Consider the following 19,036-nt stretch of genomic DNA (forward strand, 5'->3'; position numbering starts at 1 on the left):
CAGAATGAAAGAGTTATGTAACATGGCACGTGATGATGTTATGATCTGTGAGTCATCACGTTCCATTAGAAACTCAGCATGACTTACTGTAATATAATCACGTTGATCAAGTGTCATTATATTATACTAACTCATGCATCAATTTCCAACACTACTTCAAAATCATTCATAATTCAAACTCAAATTTTAAAGAAATTTAGAAACTAAAGTAGTTTCCTTATAGGTAGCATGAAGAGATAAATAATTTTGAACGAGAATATCTACGAAAATGTTCTCAGAAATATCGAAGATATTAATGATGATAATTTGGAATTTCTAAGTTTGAAGGTTGATGAAGAAAGATTTTCCGTAAGATTTTAACATGAGTACGGAGTAAGATATTCGTTGAAGGTTTCATCGGATCCAGAATTACCTGGATTCTTTGAATATATGGTATGGTCCTTGTATTAGGCCTTGGTCTCCTTCATGGTTTGCTAAATCTATTTTTCAGTACTAAATTTTCTATCGAGCGTTCCTAACACTCTCTTCTTTATCATCAAACTTTTGGTCGTTTAGACCATCTACAATTTTGCTGTTTCCTCTGCATTTAATGCCACAATATCTGAATCACCGATTATCTATCCGAGGTGGTTTCAGGAGAATTGTGTTTTTAGATGATTAAACGCCGATGGTAATATGGTGGAATATAAAAGGTTCCTTGGTAACAATAAAAGAGCACGCATATATATCAAGGTTATAATAAGGTTGTTTCAGAAGAAAAGTCGAAGTTGCCTTGCTGGAGCTGTGACAAAATTGCCTAATTTGAAAAGGGATTGCAAAATTATTTTTGGTAATAACAACGCCAAAGAAGCTAGTACAGATACGTGTTAAACGTCTACTCAGGTTCCGAGTGTTTTCAGGTGCATAACTATATGTATCAATCTTTCCTTCCGTAGATGAAGTGCGGTTGGTTCATCTTCTCGATTGAGGTGTTTTCAAGAATCATGAAAGGTTTGAACGCAGATTGTAATCGTCAAGATTCAATTGAGGTTTAAGATGAAATTAAGTGGCAAACTTGAAGAATTGTTTAGTTTCATATGTTATAATCAATATTTTAATTCATTTTAATTGTCCAATCTTGGTAGTCCACAGTTAGCAGTCCACAGTCACTAACTCAATAATTCATATATAGTTTATAATATTCGAATTAATTAATACGTATCGTGACCCGTGTACATGTCTCAAACTCGATCACAACTCAAAGTATATATATTATTGTAGAATCAACCTCAATCCTGTATAGCTAACTCGAACATTACTGCATATAGAGTGTCTATGGTTATTCCAAATAATATATATAGATGTGTCGATATGATATGTCAAAACCTTGTATACGTGTCTTGATATTTAAAGTGCGTAAAATAAATAACAGAAATTAAATGACAATAAATAAAATTGTGAGAATTTAAATTGCGATAAATAAATTGCGATAATTAAATTGCGATAAATAAATGTAATAAGGAATTAACAGTTAGCTAGGAACAGTTAGCTAGGACTTTGTTAGCGTGGATTCTTAACATATTTTCTCATAGTTAATTTGTTTGTTTCTAACAAAATTTATTTTGTCCAGTTTTCTTCATTATGCCATTTGTTGGATTCTGATAAATCAAAATCCAAATATGAAATTGGATGAAAATGGTTATTCTGTGGTGAACGGATTCGTATATCGGTGGATGTAAGTAGGATAGTAAACGACTGTTGAATCAGCTTCGAAGAATGTACAGTGTAACTTATTAATGTGAAATCTGAATATTCCTTGGGTATTACCTACCCGTTAAAATATTTTCACCATTAAGAGTTTGTACAAAAGAATTTTTAATTACAATCTTTATGAAAACATATATACATATATATTTTCTTCAGATGTAATCATGGATTTAATGAGTCAATATGATATTAAATTCATTTGATTTACCATTAGAACAAGAACATATATGAAATGTCCCGTTCTTATTGATTAAAAACGTTCCATATTAATTGATTTCGTTGCGAGGTTTTGACCTCTATATGAGACGTTTTTCAAAGACTGCATTCATTTTAAAACAAACCATAACCTTTATTTCATCAATAAAGGTTTAAAAAGCTTTACGTAGATTATCAAATAATGATAATCTAAAATATCTTGTTTACACACGACCATTACATAATGGTTTACAATACAAATATGTTACAACAAAATAAGTTTCTTGAATGCTGTTTTTACACAATATCATACAAGCATGGACTCCAAATCTCGTCCTTATTTAAGTATGCGACAGCGGAAGCTCTTAATAATCACCTGAGAATAAACATGCTTAAAACGTCAACAAAAATGTTGGTGAGTTATAGGTTTAACCTATATATATCAAATCATAATAATAGACCACAAGATTTCATATTTCAATACACATCCCATACATAGAGATAAAAATCATTCATATGGTGAACACCTGGTAACCGACATTAACAAGATGCATATATAAAAATATCCCCATCATTCCAGGACACCCTTCGGATATGATATAAATTTCGAAGTACTAAAGCATCCGGTACTTTGGATGGGGTTTGTTAGGCCCAATAGATCTATCTTTAGGATTCGCGTCAATTAGGGTGTCCGTTCCCTAATTCTTAGATTACCAGACTTAATAAAAAGGGGCATATTTGATTTCGATAATTCAACCATAGAATGTAGTTTCACGTACTTGTGTCTATTTTGTAAATCATTTATAAAACCTGCATGTATTCTCATCCCAAAAATATTAGATTTTAAAAGTGGGACTATAACTCACTTTCACAGATTTTTACTTCGTCGGGAAGTAAGACTTGGCCACTGGTTGATTCACGAACCTATAACAATATATACATATATATCAAAGTATGTTCAAAATATATTTACAACACTTTTAATATATTTTGATGTTTTAAGTTTATTAAGTCAGCTGTCCTCGTTAGTAACCTACAACTAGTTGTCCACAGTTAGATGTACAGAAATAAATCGATAAATATTATCTTGAATCAATCCACGACCCAGTGTATACGTATCTCAGTATTGATCACAACTCAAACTATATATATTTTGGAATCAACCTCAACCCTGTATAGCTAACTCCAACATTCACATATAGAGTGTCTATGGTTGTTCCGAAATATATATAGATGTGTCGACATGATAGGTCGAAACATTGTATACGTGTCTATGGTATCTCAAGATTATATAATATACAATACAAGTTGATTAAGTTATGGTTGGAATAGATTTGTTACCAATTTTCACGTAGCTAAAATGAGAAAAATTATCCAATCTTGTTTTACCCATAACTTCTTCATTTTAAATCCGTTTTGAGTGAATCAAATTGCTATGGTTTCATATTGAACTCTATTTTATGAATCTAAACAGAAAAAGTATAGGTTTATAGTCGGAAATATAAGTTACAAGTCATTTTTATAAAGGTAGTCATTTCAGTCGAAAGAACGACGTCTAGATGACCATTTTAGAAAACATACTTCCACTTTGAGTTTAACCATAATTTTTGGATATAGTTTCATGTTCATAATAAAAATCATTTTCTCAGAATAACAACTTTTAAATCAAAGTTTATCATAGTTTTTAATTAACTAACCCAAAACAGCCCGCGGTGTTACTACGACGGCGTAAATCCGGTTTTACGGTGTTTTTCGTGTTTCCAGGTTTTAAATCATTAAGTTAGCATATCATATAGATATAGAACATGTGTTTATTTGATTTTAAAAGTCAAGTTAGAAGGATTAACTTTTGTTTGCGAACAAGTTTAGAATTAACTAAACTATGTTCTAGTGATTACAAGTTTAAACCTTCGAATAAGATAGCTTTATATGTATGAATCGAATGATGTTATGAACATCATTACTACCTTAATTTCCTTGGATAAACCTACTGGAAAAGAGAAAAATGGATCTAGCTTCAATGGATCCTTGGATGGCTCGAAGTTCTTGAAGCAGAATCATGACACGAAAACAAGTTCAAGTAAGATCATCACTTGAAATAAGATTGTTATAGTTATAGAAATTGAACCAAAGTTTGAATATGATTATTACCTTGTATTAGAATGATAACCTACTGTAAGAAACAAAGATTTCTTGAGGTTGGATGATCACCTTACAAGATTGGAAGTGAGCTAGCAAACTTGAAAGTATTCTTGATTTTATGAAACTAGAACTTTTGGAATTTATGAAGAACACTTAGAACTTGAAGATATAACTTGAGAGAGATCAATTAGATGAAGAAAATTGAAGAATGAAAGTGTTTGTAGGTGTTTTTAGTCGTTGGTGTATGGATTAGATATAAAGGATATGTAATTTTGTTTTCATGTAAATAAGTCATGAATGATTACTCATATTTTTGTAATTTTATGAGATATTTCATGCTAGTTGCCAAATGATGGTTCCCACATGTGTTAGGTGACTCACATGGGCTGCTAAGAGCTGATCATTGGAGTGTATATACCAATAGTACATACATCTAAAAGCTGTGTATTGTACGAGTACGAATACGGGTGCATACGAGTAGAATTGTTGATGAAACTGAACGAGGATGTAATTGTAAGCATTTTTGTTAAGTAGAAGTATTTTGATAAGTTTCTTGAAGTCTTTCAAAAGTGTATGAATACATATTAAAACACTACATGTATATACATTTTAACTGAGTCGTTAAGTCATCGTTAGTCGTTACATGTAAATGTTGTTTTGAAACCTTTAGGTTAACGATCTTGTTAAATGTTGTTAACCCAATGTTTATAATATCAAAAGAGATTTTAAATTATTATATTATCATGATATTATGATGTACGAATATCTCTTAATATGATATATATATACATTAAATGTCGTTACAACGATAATCGTTACATATATGTCTCGTTTCAAAATCATTAAGTTAGTAGTCTTGTTTTTACATATGTAGTTAATTGTTAATATACTTAATGATATGTTTACTTATCATAATATCATGTTAACTATATATATAACCATATATATGTCATCATATAGTTTTTACAAGTTTTAACGTTCGTGAATCACCGGTCAACTTGGGTGGTCAATTGTCTATATGAAACCTATTTCAATTAATCAAGTCTTAACAAGTTTGATTGCTTAACATGTTGGAAACATTTAATCATGTAAATATCAATCTCAATTAATATATATAAACATGGAAAAGTTCGGGTCACTACAGTACCTACCCGTTAAATAAATTTCGTCCCGAAATTTTAAGCTGTTGAAGGTGTTGACGAATCTTCTGGAAATAGATGCGGGTATTTCTTCTTCATCTGATCTTCATGCTCCCAGGTGAACTCGGGTCCTCTACGAGCATTCCATCGAACCTTAACAATTGGTATCTTGTTTTGCTTAAGTCTTTTAACCTCACGATCCATTATTTCGACGGGTTCTTTGATGAATTGGAGTTTTTCGTTGATTTGGATTTCATCTAACGGAATAGTGAGATCTTCTTTAGCAAAACATTTCTTCAAATTCGAGACGTGGAAAGTGTTATGTACAGCCGCGAGTTGTTGAGGTAACTCAAGTCGGTAAGCTACTGGTCCGACACGATCAATAATCTTGAATGGTCCAATATACCTTGGATTTAATTTCCCTCGTTTACCAAATCGAACAACGCCTTTCCAAGGTGCAACTTTAAGCATGAACATCTCTCCAATTTCAAATTCTATATCTTTTCTTTTAATGTCAGCGTAGCTCTTTTGTCGACTTTGGGCGATTTTCAATCGTTGTTGAATTTGGATGATCTTCTCGGTAGTTTCTTGTATAATCTCCGGACCCGTAATCTGTCTATCCCCCACTTCACTCCAAAAAATCGGAGACCTGCACTTTCTACCATAAAGTGCTTCAAACGGCGCCATCTCAATGCTTGAATGGTAGCTGTTGTTGTAGGAAAATTCTGCTAATGGTAGATATCGATCCCAACTGTTTCCAAAATCAATAACACATGCTCGTAGCATGTCTTCAAGCGTTTGTATCGTCCTTTCGCTCTGCCCATCAGTTTGTGGATGATAGGCAGTACTCATGTCTAGACGAGTTCCTAATGCTTGCTGTAATGTCTGCCAGAATCTTGAAATAAATCTGCCATCCCTATCAGAGATAATAGAGATTGGTATTCCATGTCTGGAGACGACTTCCTTCAAATACAGTCATGCTAACTTCTCCATCTTGTCATCTTCTCTTATTGGTAGGAAGTGTGCGGATTTGGTGAGACGATCAACTATTACCCAAATAGTATCAAAACTACTTGCAGTCCTTGGCAATTTAGTGATGAAATCCATGGTAATGTTTTCCCATTTCCATTCCGGGATTTCGGGTTGTTGAAGTAGACCTGATGGTTTCTGATGCTCAGCTTTGACCTTAGAACACGTCAAACATTCTCCTACATATTTAGCAACATCGGCTTTCATACCCGGCCACCAAAAATGTTTCTTGAGATCCTTGTACATCTTCCCCGTTCCAGGATGTATTGAGTATCTGGTTTTATGAGCTTCTCTAAGTACCATTTCTCTCATATCTCCAAATTTTGGTACCCAAATCCTTTCAGCCCTATACCGGGTTCCGTCTTCCCGAATATTAAGATGCTTCTCCGATCCTTTGGGTATTTCATCCTTTAAATTTCCCTGTTTTAAAACTCCTTGTTGCGCCTCCTTTATTTGAGTAGTAAGGTTATTATGAATCATTATATTCATAGATTTTACTCGAATGGGTTCTCTGTCCTTCCTGCTCAAGGCATCGGCTACCACATTTGCCTTCCCCGGGTGGTAACGAATCTCAAAGTCGTAATCATTCAACAATTCAATCCACCTACGCTGCCTCATATTCAGTTGTTTCTGATTAAATATGTGTTGAAGACTTTTGTGGTCGGTATATATAATACTTTTGACCCCATATAAGTAGTGCCTCCAAGTCTTTAATGCAAAAACAACCGCGCCTAATTCCAAATCATGCGTCGTATAATTTTGCTCGTGAATCTTCAATTGTCTAGACGCATAAGCAATCACCTTCGTTCGTTGCATTAATACACAACCGAGACCTTGCTTTGATGCGTCACAATAAATCACAAAATCATCATTCCCTTCAGGCAATGACAATATAGGTGCCGTAGTTAGCTTTTTCTTCAATAACTGAAACGCTTTCTGTTGTTCATCCTTCCATTCAAATTTCTTCCCTTTATGCGTTAATGCAGTCAAGGATTTTGCTATTCTGGAAAAGTCTTGGATGAACCTTCTGTAGTAACCAGCTAGTCCTAAAAACTGGCGTATGTGTTTCGGAGTTTTCGGGGTTTCCCACTTTTCAACAGTATCTATCTTTGCTGGATCCACCTTAATACCTTCTTTGTTCACTATGTGACCGAGGAATTGAACTTCTTCCAACCAAAATGCACACTTTGAAAACTTGGCGTACAATTCTTCCTTCCTCAATACTTCTAACACCTTTCTCAAATGTTCACCGTGTTCTTGGTCATTATTTGAGTAAATAAGTATGTCATCAATGAAAACAATGATAAACTTGTCAAGGTATGGTCCACACACTCGGTTCATAAGGTCCATGAACACAGCTGGTGCATTAGTTAAACCAAACGGCATGACCATAAACTCGTAATGACCGTAACGTGTTCTGAAAGCAGTCTTTGGAATATCATCTTCTTTCACCCGCATTTGATGATACCCGGAACGTAAGTCAATCTTTGAATAAACAGACGAGCCTTGTAGTTGATCAAATAAGTCATCGATTCTCGGTAGTGGGTAGCGGTTCTTGATGGTAAGTTTGTTCAACTCTCGGTAGTCGATACACAACCTGAATGTACCATCTTTCTTCTTGACAAACAAAACAGGAGCTCCCCACGGTGATGTGCTTGGTCGAATGAAACCACGCTCTAAAAGTTCTTGTAATTGGCTTTGCAGTTCTTTCATCTCGCTGGGTGCGAGTCTGTAAGGAGCACGAGCTATTGGTGCAGCTCCTGGTACAAGATCTATTTGAAATTCAACAGATCGATGTGGAGGTAGTCCCGGTAATTCTTTTGGAAATACATCGGGAAATTCTTTTGCGACGGGAACATCATTGATGCTCTTTTCTTCAGTTTGTACTTTCTCGACGTGTGCTAGAACAGCATAGCAACCTTTTCTTATTAGTTTTTGTGCCTTCAAATTACTAATAAGATTTAGCTTCGTGTTGCCCTTTTCTCCGTACACCATTAAGGTTTTTCCTTTTTCTCGTATAATGCGAATTGCATTTTTGTAACAAACGATCTCTGCTTTCACTTCTTTCAACCAGTCCATACCGATTATCACATCAAAACTCCCTAACTCTACTGGTATCAAATCAATCTTAAATGTTTCGTTAACCAGTTTAATTTCTCGATTCCGACATATATTATCTGCTGAAATTAATTTACCATTTGCTAATTCGAGTAAAAATTTACTATCCAAAGGCGTCAATGGACAACTTAATTTAGCACAAAAATCTCTACTCATATAGCTTCTATCCGCACCCGAATCAAATAAAACGTAAGCAGATTTATTGTCAATAAGAAACGTACCCGTAACAAGCTTCGGGTCTTCCTGTGCCTCTGCCGCATTAATATTGAAAACTCTTCCGCGGCCTTGTCCATTCGTGTTCTCCTGGTTCGGGCAATTTCTAATAATGTGGCCCGGTTTTCCACATTTATAACAAACTACATTGGCATAACTTGCTCCGACACTACTTGCCCCGCCATTACTCGTTCCGATACCATTTGTACCTTTCGTTCTATTAACCCCTGGTCCGTAGACCTCACACTTCGCCGCGCTATGACCATTTCTTTTACACTTGTTGCAAAATTTGGTGCAGAACCCCGAGTGATACTTTTCACACCTTTGACATAACTGCTTCTGATTGTTGTTGTTGTTGCGGTTATTATTGTTGTTGGGATGATTGTTGTAGTTGCTGTTGTTGTTGTTGTTGTTGTTGTTGTTGTTGTTGTTGTTGTTGTTGTTGTTGTTGTTGTTGTTGTTGTTGTTGTTGGACCGTTTGTTGTAGTTGCGATTGATGTTGCGATTGTTGGGATAATTGTTGCGATTATTGTTGTAATTGCTGTTGTTGTTGTATTGGTGATTCTTATCACCGTTTTCCTCCCACTTTCTTTTGACTTGCTTCACATTGGCCTCTTCAGCAGTCTGTTCTTTAATTCTTTCTTCAATCTGGTTCACTAGTTTGTGAGCCATTCTACATGCCTGAATGCCTGAATGCTGACCACGGTTGAGCTTATCACCGTAACCCTCTAAGTTCTGTCTTGAGCTTATTGACCTCGGTTCTGGGACGGTACTTCTCGTTCATCAAGTGCTTGAATGCTGACCACGGTAGTGCGTACGCATCATCTTGTCCCACTTGCTCTAGATAGGTATTCCACCATGTTAACGCAGAACCTGTGAAGGTATGCGTAGCGTACTTCACTTTGTCCTCTTCAGTACACTTACTTATGGCAAACACCGATTCGACCTTCTCGGTCCACCGTTTCAATCTGATCGGTCCTTCGGTTCCATCAAATTCCAAAGGTTTGCAGGCAGTGAATTCTTTGTAGGTGCATCCTACACGATTTCCTGTACTGCCAGATCCAAGGTTATTGTTGGTATGTAGCGCAGCCTGTACCGCGGCTATGTTTGAAGCTAGAAAAGTACGGAATTCCTCTTCATTCATATTCACGGTGTGTCGAGTAGTCGGTGCCATTTCCTTCAAAATAGTCAAATGGAACAAGTTAATCATACAGAATATTAAGAGTAGTTAATAGTATTTCGTAGCATAATATGAACTCATTTATAAAAGCTTTTTCTTCATATTAGCATTTTATAAGTTTAAATTCGGGTAGTACCTACCCGTTAAGTTCATACTTAGTAGCTAATATACAATTCAACTACTACAATTCTATATGAAAAACTGATTGTAATAATATTTCACGTTCAAACTTTTATACAATATTTTACAAACTTACAATACCGCTTATTTTACATAAAGCATGAAATATAGCACACAATAACTTTGATACAAGATAGTTGTGAAGATAATTCTAGCTAGTACACAAGTCGTTCAGCAAAGGCAATAAAGACACGTAATTCATATGTCCAGAAACAAGTCATGCATTCTGGTTTTACTAGGACTACTTCCCATCCTTGGTCTTGTGGAACATAACCGTTATGGCCGTTGATAAGACAGCGTGTTGTAACGTCGTCAAAGGGACGAGGGTTACGTAATGACCAACAGTCTCGTAATAACCTAAAAACCTCATTTCTTATCCCAATTACCGACTCCGTTACTTGTGGGAACGTTTTGTTTAGTAGTTGTAGCCCGATGTTCTTGTTCTCACTTTGGTGAGAAGTGAACATTACTAACCCGTAAGCATAACATGCTTCTTTATGTTGCATGTTAGCCGCTTTTTCTAAATCACGAAGTCCTATATTCGGATATACTGAGTCAAAATAATTTCTTAACCCGTTGCGTAAAATAGCATTTGGGTTCCCCGCAATATATGCGTCAAAGTAAACACATCGTAACTTATGGATTTCCCAATGTGATATCCCCCATCTTTCGAACGAAAGCCTATTATAAACCAAGGCATTCTTGGAACGTTCTTCGAATGTATTACAAACTGATCTCGCCTTAAATAGTTGTGCCGAAGAATTCTGACCGACTCTAGACAAGATTTCATCAATCATGTCTCCGGGTAGGTCTCTTAAAATATTGGGTTATCTATCCATTTTGTGTTTTTACACTGTAAAATAGACAAGAGTTAGATTCATAAAAAAAATACTTATTAATACAAGCAATTTTTACATATATCATAAAGCATAAGCACACTATATTACATATATTACACCACACGAATACAGCTATCTTATTCCGACTCGCTTGTTTCTTCTTCTTCGGTTTTGGTTCGTTTTGCCAAGTTTCTAGGGATATATGATGTTCCCCTAATACGAGCCGTCGTTATCCACATTGGTTTAGAAAAACCTGGTGGTTTAGAGGTTCCCGGGTCATTGTTACAACTTAAGGACTTCGGGGGTTGACGATACATATAAAGTTCATCGGGGTTGGAATTAGATTTCTCTATTTTTATGCCCTTTCCCTTATTATTTTCTTTTGCCTTTTTAAATTCAGTTGGGGTAATTTCTATAACATCATCGGAATTCTCGTCGGAATCCGATTCATCGGAGAATTGGTAATCCTCCCAATATTTTGCTTCCTTGGCGGAAACACCATTGACCATAATCCTCCCAATATTTTGCTTCTTTTACTTAACCGTTTTATTATTTCCCCCACCGGTTCTATTTCTTCATCCGGTTCCGATTCTTCTTCCGTTTCTGATTCTTCTTATGGTTCCGACTCTTCTTCCGGTTCCTCTTCGGGAACTTGTGAATCAGTCCACGAATCATTCCAATTTACATTTGACTCTTCATTATTATTAGGTGAGTCAATGGGACTTGTTCTAGAGGTAGACATCTATCACATAATATCAAACGCGTTAAGAGATTAATATATCACATAATATTCACATGTTAAAAATATATAGTTTCCAACAAAATTTGTTAAGCAATCATTTTTCAAGTAAACATGGTCGAAGTCCAGACTCACTAATGCATCCTAACAAACTCGATAAGACACACTAATGCAAAATTCTGGTTCTCTAAGACCAACGCTCTGATACCAACTAAAATGTCCCGTTCTTATTGATTAAAAACGTTCCATATTAATTGATTTCGTTGCGAGGTTTTGACCTCTATATGAGACGTTTTTCAAAGACTGCATTCATTTTAAAACAAACCATAACCTTTATTTCATCAATAAAGGTTTAAAAAGCTTTACGTAGATTATCAAATAATGATAATCTAAAATATCTTGTTTACACACGACCATTACATAATGGTTTACAATACAAATATGTTACAACAAAATAAGTTTCTTGAATGCAGTTTTTACACAATATCATACAAGCATGGACTCCAAATCTCGTCCTTATTTAAGTATGCGACAGCGGAAGCTCTTAATAATCACCTGAGAATAAACATGCTTAAAACGTCAACAAAAATGTTGGTGAGTTATAGGTTTAACCTATATATATCAAATCATAATAATAGATCACAAGATTTCATATTTCAATACACATCCCATACATAGAGATAAAAATCATTCATATGGTGAACACCTGGTAACCGACATTAACAAGATGCATATATAAAAATATTCCCATCATTCCAGGACACACTTCGGATATGATATAAATTTCGAAGTACTAAAGCATCCGGTACTTTGGATGGGGTTTGTTAGGCTCAATAGATCTATCTTTAGGATTCGCGTCAATTAGGGTGTCCGTTCCCTAATTCTTAGATTACCAGACTTAATAAAAAGGGGCATATTTGATTTCGATAATTCAACCATAGAATGTAGTTTCACGTACTTGTGTCTATTTTGTAAATCATTTATAAAACCTGCATGTATTCTCATCCCAAAAATATTAGATTTTAAAAGTGGGACTATAACTCACTTTCACAGATTTTTACTTCGTCGGGAAGTAAGACTTGGCCACTGGTTGATTCACGAACCTATAACAATATATACATATATATCAAAGTATGTTCAAAATATATTTACAACACTTTTAATATATTTTGATGTTTTAAGTTTATTAAGTCAGCTGTCCTCGTTAGTAACCTACAACTAGTTGTCCACAGTTAGATGTACAAAAATAAATCGATAAATATTATCTTGAATCAATCCACGACCTAGTGTATACGTATCTCAGTATTGATCACAACTCAAACTATATATATTTTGGAATCAACCTCAACCCTGTATAGCTAACTCCAACATTCACATATAGAGTGTCTATGGTTGTTCCGAAATATATATAGATGTGTCGACATGATAGGTCGAAACATTGTATACGTGTCTATGGTATCTCAAGATTACATAATATACAATACAAGTTGATTAAGTTATGGTTGGAATAGATTTGTTACCAATTTTCACGTAGCTAAAATGAGAAAAATTATCCAATCTTGTTTTACCCATAACTTCTTCATTTTAAATCCGTTTTGAGTGAATCAAATTGCTATGGTTTCATATTGAACTCTATTTTATGAATCTAAACAGAAAAAGTATAGGTTTATAGTCGGAAAAATAAGTTACAAGTCGTTTTTGTAAAGGTAGTCATTTCAGTCGAAAGAACGACGTCTAGATGACCATTTTAGAAAACATACTTCCACTTTGAGTTTAACCATAATTTTTGGATATAGTTTCATGTTCATAATAAAAATCATTTTCTCAGAATAACAACTTTTAAATCAAAGTTTATCATAGTTTTTAATTAACTAACCCAAAACAGCCCGCGGTGTTACTACGACGGCGTAAATCCGGTTTTACGGTGTTTTTCGTGTTTCCAGGTTTTAAATCATTAAGTTAGCATATCATATAGATATAGAACATGTGTTTATTTGATTTTAAAAGTCAAGTTAGAAGGATTAACTTTTGTTTGCGAACAAGTTTAGAATTAACTAAACTATGTTCTAGTGATTACAAGTTTAAACCTTCGAATAAGATAGCTTTATATGTATGAATCGAATGATGTTATGAACATCATTACTACCTTAATTTCCTTGGATAAACCTACTGGAAAAGAGAAAAATGGATCTAGCTTCAATGGATCCTTGGATGGCTCGAAGTTCTTGAAGCAGAATCATGACACGAAAACAAGTTCAAGTAAGATCATCACTTGAAATAAGATTGTTATAGTTATAGAAATTGAACCGAAGTTTGAATATGATTATTACCTTGTATTAGAATGATAACCTACTGTAAGAAACAAAGATTTCTTGAGGTTGGATGATCACCTTACAAGATTGGAAGTGAGCTAGCAAACTTGAAAGTATTCTTGATTTTATGAAACTAGAACTTTTGGAATTTATGAAGAACACTTAGAACTTGAAGATATAACTTGAGAGAGATCAATTAGATGAAGAAAATTGAAGAATGAAAGTGTTTGTAGGTGTTTTTGGTCGTTGGTGTATGGATTAGATATAAAGGATATGTAATTTTGTTTTCATGTAAATAAGTCATGAATGATTACTCATATTTTTGTAATTTTATGAGATATTTCATGCTAGTTGCCAAATGATGGTTCCCACATGTGTTAGGTGACTCACATGGGCTGCTAAGAGCTGATCATTGGAGTGTATATACCAATAGTACATACATCTAAAAGCTGTGTATTGTACGAGTACGAATACGGGTGCATACGAGTAGAATTGTTGATGAAACTGAACGAGGATGTAATTGTAAGCATTTTTGTTAAGTAGAAGTATTTTGATAAGTTTCTTGAAGTCTTTCAAAAGTGTATGAATACATATTAAAACACTACATGTATATACATTTTAACTGAGTCGTTAAGTCATCGTTAGTCGTTACATGTAAATGTTGTTTTGAAACCTTTAGGTTAACGATCTTGTTAAATGTTGTTAACCCAATGTTTATAATATCAAAAGAGATTTTAAATTATTATATTATCATGATATTATGATGTACGAATATCTCTTAATATGATATATATACATTAAATGTCGTTACAACGATAATCGTTACATATATGTCTCGTTTCAAAATCATTAAGTTAGTAGTCTTGTTTTTACATATGTAGTTAATTGTTAATATACTTAATGATATGTTTACTTATCATAATATCATGTTAACTATATATATAACCATATATATGTCATCATATAGTTTTTACAAGTTTTAACGTTCGTGAATCACCGGTCAACTTGGGTGGTCAATTGTCTATATGAAACCTATTTCAATTAATCAAGTCTTAACAAGTTTGATTGCTTAACATGTTGGAAACATTTAATCATGTAAATATCAATCTCAATTAATATATATAAACATGGAAAAGTTCGGGTCACTACAATATAATCTCTAAAACATTAGAGATTACATAATCGCCATGTCGAACGAAGATAAATGATGTAGAACGATTCGCAGATTGATGATTATGCTCGAGGTACATAATGAGATGTTGAGGTGTGTGATGTTGAACTTGGGTTGTTGGTGGTACTGGTATTGATGTTGGTGCTGGTGATGTTGCTGAAACTGGTAAATTTTGCATCATATTCTCCAAAGTCACTACCCGAGCGCGAAATTGGTTGACTTCTTCTATTATTCCGGGATGATTGTCGGTTGGAACGAGCAGATGAATAAGGTTTAGAATTTTAGATAGAATATAATCGTGGAGAGATATTCGGAAAATGAGAGTGAAAATGGTGTTTCGGACAGGTTCGCCGATAAGTGCTTCAGGTTCTTCGCCAAAAGGGCAATGTGGTGGATGAAAATGATCACCTTCTTCTTGTCTCCATTGATTGAGTAGACTACGAATCCATCAGATGAATTGGGGATGGCTGATTGTTTGATTCATTCTGGTGACACTGCTTTCGGAGCTTAGGCGAAACTCCATATCGGAATAGTTGTCGGAATCCGAGGAATTCAAACTGATTGAGGGATTCATCTCGTACGATCAGATGAAGGATTTTCGATAAGAAATAGATTATAGGATGTAGATTAGTACCCTGCAATACATAATTTACATATGCATATATAATACTAAAATCTCATTAGTTATGGAGGAATCTACGGAATATGTTAGGCAAAGTTTACAGTAACAGATATGCTAAGATATGAATTAGCAGATACGCTAAGATATGAATCTTGTCTATACACTATTCATGCAATGAATGCAGTAAGATGTGTCTAGACTAAGAATGATAAGCAGGTAATTTTTGACACGAAATGATAAGCAAAACTTTTGACATGCAGACACTGTCAAAGTCTAGACTCACTAATGCATTCTGACAACTATCAGTTAGACACACTAATGCAAGACCTGATTCGCTAAGACCACCGCTCTGATACCAACTTTCATGACCCATCCTAATCCATTTGAACGAAGTCCATATCGATTATAAATGATTCACAATAGTTGATTACATCGCGAGGTACTTGACCTCTATATGATACATTTTACAAACATTGCATTCGTTTTTAAAAGACAAACTTTCATTTACATCGAAAGTTGATGGCATGAATACCATTTCATAATATATCCAACTATAATTGACTTAATAATAATCTTGATGAACTCAATGACTCGAATGCAACGTCTTTTGAAATATGTCATGAATGACTCCAAGTAATATCCTTAAAATAAGCAAATGCACAGCGGAAGATTTCTTTCATACCTGAGAATAAACATGCTTTAAAGTGTCAACAAAAAGGTTGGTGAGTTCATTAGTTTATCATAAATATTCATTTCCATCATTTTAACAGACCACAAGATTTTCATATTTCATAAACATCATTCTCATATCAGGAATTTCGCAAACTGCATAGAGATAAAAATCATTCATATGGTGAACACCTGGAAACCGACCTTAACAAGATGCATATAGAATATCCCCATCATTCCGGGACACCCATGGGACATGATAAACTCGAAGTACTAAAGCATTCCAAATTCCAGAATGGGGCTTGTTGGGCCCGATAGATCTATCTTTAGGATTCGCATCAATTAGGGGTGCACTAATTCTCAAAATTAGTGATGTTCCCTAATTCTTAGGCTACTAAGCTAAAAGGGGCATATTCGGTTTAATTATCCAGCCATAGAATCTAGTTTTAAGTACTTGTGTCTATTTCGTCAAACATTTATAAAGCAGCGCATGTATTCTCAGTCCCAAAAATATATATTGCAAAAGCATTTAAAAAGGGAGTAATGAAACTCACAATACTGTATTTTGTAGTAAAAATACATATGACGACATTGAACAATGCAATGTTGGCCTCGGATTCACGAACCTATATCAAGTATGTATATTAACACATATAATAATATTCAAATAAATAAATATATATATATATATATATATATATATATATATATATATATATATATATATATATATATATATATATATATATATATATATATATATATATATATATATATATATATATTTTATTAGTATTATACTTGTGATATTAAATTTATTATTAATAATTACATAACTATATTTATTTTATATATATTCTATTAAATTATCATAATAATATATTGTATACTTTATTAAAATCTTTTGAATAAGTACTTAGTATTAATATTTTTAAATACTCATAACTTTTAATATGATAACATTTTTAATAAATTTGAGTTATATTAAAATGTAATTGAACAAAAAGTATTTTATTAGTAAAAATAGTATACTTTTTATATATACTTCCATATATCTAATGTTTGTATTTAATTTATAATATCTATCTTTTTAGTTTAAGATTACAAAAATTTAGTTAAAGTTTATATACGAAACACATTTAAAACTATAGTTATAGTTAGTAATATTAATTATAATAACAATAATGATAAAAATAATACTAACTTTAATAAAAAGATAAATTTAAAAATAGTGATACTTTTAATAATAATGATAATAATAATATTAATAGTAATACTAATACTTATAATAATAATAATAATAATAATAATAATAATAATAATAATAATAATAATAATAATAATAATAATAATAATAATAATAATAATAATCCTAATCATAATTCTAATCATAATTACAATAATAATAATAATAATAATAATAATAATAATAATAATAATAATAATAATAATAATAATAATAATAAGAATAATAATAATAATAATAATAATAATAATAATAATAATAATAATAATAATAATAATAATAATAATAACAATAATAATAATAATAATAATAAGAATAAGAATAATAAGAATAAGAATAAGTTTACAACCTTTGAAGAGTGAGTTCCTAAAAAAAAATAATGCCCTAGACCGGGCTCGAACCCAAGACCTCTCGAATACCCGCAAACACCCTCAACCATCCCACCATCCCTGTTTTTCTGTTATAAACTCGATTTTAATTTTATTTATGTTATGCTTTAGTTTCATCTTCTTCCTAACATAAACTAACATCATCATCATCATCATCATCCCTCTTCATCGCCATGTACCATCGTCATCATCATCCTTTATTCATCATCATTAACATCATAATCATATAACATCTATACATCTAACATCACAATCGTACTCTTTTCTTTATAATATCATCATTTATCAATTCATTCTCGCCATAATCATCATCACATATGATCATCATCACAATTTACTATCATCAACCTCACTTATATATACAAGCAGCTCGTTCACAACTCTATAGCATAGCCTAACCCTTCGGCCCAACTGCTATTACTCGGCCCAACAACCAATAAATTTCAGCCCAATAGACATCAAATGGGACACGACCCAATTAGAAACCGAATCAGTTGGCCCAAGAAAAATTCTGTACAATTCGTTTTCATTCTTCAAAAAAAAAATGTGGGGTTATCTTGTTTTAAGTTTGTCGGCCAACAAGGAAAAGAAACACATAAAAGCAACGGATTTGCTCTCATAATTCAGTTTACAATACATTCGATAATAGTTGTTAATTTGATGAAGGTTTGGGTGGGCTTTTTGGTCTCGGCACTCAAACAGAAACAGATCCATCAGTTGAAATAATTTGCAGGTTAGTTTCGATATATGGTGGAGTTATGATGGCGGTATTTAACAGAAAATAGTAGCAGTGAAACAAGCTGGTATCAGTTTGTTTTAAATTGTTTTAGGCGATTAGGTAAAAGATGATGGTGTTGGTGTCTTATTAAAAAAAATAAAGGTGATGGTTGGTTGCTCACGAGTAAAGGAGTAACGAATATGGTGTTGGTGGTTGTTTCTCATTAACAGTAGCAGATGTGGTGATGGTAGTCAAATGCTAAAACAGAAACGATAGTAAGAGTGGCAATAATTTCAATAATGGTCGTGATCGGTGATCAAACATGGTGATGGGTTTGGATAAATTCAAGGATGAAGATGATTGATTATTTGTAACAACCCAAACCAACC

This window comes from Rutidosis leptorrhynchoides, chromosome 2 (assembly GCF_046630445.1).
Source record: "Rutidosis leptorrhynchoides isolate AG116_Rl617_1_P2 chromosome 2, CSIRO_AGI_Rlap_v1, whole genome shotgun sequence".
In the NCBI taxonomy this organism is placed as follows: Eukaryota; Viridiplantae; Streptophyta; class Magnoliopsida; order Asterales; family Asteraceae; genus Rutidosis; species Rutidosis leptorrhynchoides.